We start from the raw sequence: 2,823 nt of genomic DNA on the forward strand, positions 1-2,823 counted from the left end.
GTGGAATCACGGCGTGGTCTAGGTGAGCTGAGAGCTCCGCAATGAGAAACCACAGCAACCGACCTGACCCAGCTGAGGCTCGTGGTACCGACGAGAGGAGGGAACGTGTGGGCGACACCAGAGTCATAGCTACTGATCGATCAGGTGACTGATTGATGGGCCTACTCACATCCTGTTTTTACATTATTACCCGCCACCAAAAGGCGGGTGATAATGTTGTTTTTCCATGACTCTGCCTGAGTCTGCAACATATCTAATAAACAACCGGACTGATTTTAATAAAATTCCCAGAAAACTATCATTCCTACATCTACAACTGATTAACTTTTGAAGTCCACCTGATTCAAGATGGTTGTCATAGCTAATTCACTTCAGACAACACATCATTTGGAATACCTCAGTAAATATTACAAACATTTCACTAAAATTTGGTGTGCTAGTAGCTGAGTCGAATTCACAACTAATATTTTGAGGGACCCCTGATCACAGAAGTTCTTTGTGTAAAACCTTGCTTTACACCACATGTGTCAATGTCAAGGCCCGCGGGCCAGATCCAGCCCTCTGTAACATTTCATCCGGCCCCCAAGGTAACGTTTAGATTTCATAAGGTCCGGCCCTCTAGTCTGGGACAGATCGAGTCTCTGATTCTTATTTTGCTTTAAAAAACTGAGCCTAATTAGTGACGTTTACTCTGACAGTGACTTAGAAGCCAACAATATATAGTTTTAATTTCTGTATGATCAGGTTTTGGTTGATGGTTTTAAAAAAAAAATCTGTTTTAATGTTAAAAATTCATTTAAAAGCTGAGTGAGGCATAAGAAATGACTGCTAATGATGTGCTTTTTGAAGTTTGATCTATTTGTCTGTGTTTATTAAAGTATGTTTGCTCTAAATTCTGTATAATCTGTAACTGGGAAAAGGCAATTGTTATTTCTATGTTGACATAATACATCTAAAACCAAGGTTAATTTATGTAATTTTTAATAAATATTGATCATGATTGGCCCTTGGCTAGGACCAAATTTTTAATTTTGGCCCCCTTGCGTCACTGGGTTTGACACCCCTGCTTTACACTATTAACTCTGCATGTTAAGAACATATTCCATGAATCAGTGGATGGATATTAATGAATTTCTCAAAATTCAATAATTACACCTTTTGGAGTCAACCTAATTCAAGATGGTTGCCATATTTAATTGACTTTAGCCAAAACAGCTATAACATAGTTAAATTTGCAAGCTATGTTAAATATTGAGCTAATGGTTGATGTGGTAGAAGCTAAGTCATTCAGCTTCATTCACAACACAGTCTAACATAACTTGCCATATTGCATGAGATTTTCCATAATAAGTGACTACAACATAGACATTTCTCAGCACAATCTGATCTTATTCTAAAGCTCTGACATGAAATTTGCGCCATTTTGGCATTCCTTCAAGGAATGGTAAACCTTTCATTTTAATTTTAACTCCCATTAGCAGTCCTCCAGCAGATCCCGAGGAGTCGGGATCCCAGGCCAGCTGGGTAACAGTTTAGTGTAAAATGTAGTGCTAAGGCTAAACCCCCAGTTCACCACCAACCCATTTTCGTTTCAAAACAATTTTTCTCACTCAACAGCACAGCAGCTGAGAAGTAGACCCAAGTAATTTGCAGCTCCATAGTTCAAAACCTGGCACTAGGGACTCCAGCAGGGGTCAGACCAGGCAAAACTGAATCTGACCTGAAACTGCTGACTAAGGATAAGGTTAATCCAAAAAAGATTTAAAATAAAAACAAATGGCCTTCTATTCTTCAGCTACAGAATAGAAGAGTCCAGTACCTTTTTTTTCGATTTAGGCTAAGGTTAAAGACACATGGTTACACCAATCAGAGGTCACTAAAGTTAATGCTCCTTCAGTGTATAGCTTTGCAAAAAAATTGTTGGACTCCATAGTTTTTTCTGGCCCTCTTCTCAACCTGATCAACAATGACATGTTTAGACACATGTTGTTGTTCAACCATTGGTTGTCCATGTGGTGTCCTGAAAACAATGTCGGCTAAAAAAAGATGGCATCCATACCACTTTGGATAGAGTTGCTCTTTTTTCTAGGAAAGATTTTTGGCCAATTTTGTAAGTCATCCAAATTATTGACAACCCAGGATCCAGTCCAGGAAGCACAGTTGTAGTCCTACACACTTATCTGCTACTTGTCCTCTATTACCTACCAAAATTTAATTAAAATAAAACCCAAATTATTACCCACCCACTCATTGTAACAGTGTCGGCTCACCCACGGCAAAAATAAAATAAAACAAAAAAGGGCTAATAAATAAATTGGAAAAATCTTGTAAAAGTAAATAGTTACTTTACCAGATTTTTTGTTAAATCCATTAAATGTGGATTACATGGCTTTGTTAGTTAATAATTTGATAACTGATCATTATCAGCAGTGTTTTTAGGTGTACATAGTGATTGCATTTATGTTGCTATTGTTGCTGTTAGTACTTCTTGTCACTGAATGGCACTGCTGTGACAGCATAGAGCAGAAGAGACTGTTGGAGAACTACAGAGAAAGAACAAGACTGAAACAGAGTTATATAATGACGTTTGGCATGATAGGATACCAGTGGCGTCACTAGGCCTATTTTAGAATAAAATGTTTTCAAGCCCCCCTAAATAATTTTGGTGTAAAAAAAAAAAGAAAAAATTAGTATTTTTTTTTTTTTTTACAAAAGTTCAATATAATGTGGCCAGAATATGAGTTTAAATAAATAACCATATATTATTTCATTATTAACTCAAATATATGATCATAAATCTGTCAGTTTTCTTTTTCTTTACAG

At 36.9% G+C, this 2,823-nt stretch overlaps 1 protein-coding gene across 1 annotated transcript in view; it reads right to left on the reverse strand.

Annotated features, from left to right (window-relative positions):
* Positions 1-2,823, reverse strand: part of shank2b (SH3 and multiple ankyrin repeat domains 2b) — a 370,640-nt gene that overhangs the window by 112,065 nt on the left and 255,752 nt on the right. The gene's annotated exons all lie outside the window — the stretch shown is intronic.

The sequence above is a fragment of the Kryptolebias marmoratus genome, linkage group LG15, assembly GCF_001649575.2.
Source record: "Kryptolebias marmoratus isolate JLee-2015 linkage group LG15, ASM164957v2, whole genome shotgun sequence".
Taxonomy (NCBI): Eukaryota; Metazoa; Chordata; class Actinopteri; order Cyprinodontiformes; family Rivulidae; genus Kryptolebias; species Kryptolebias marmoratus.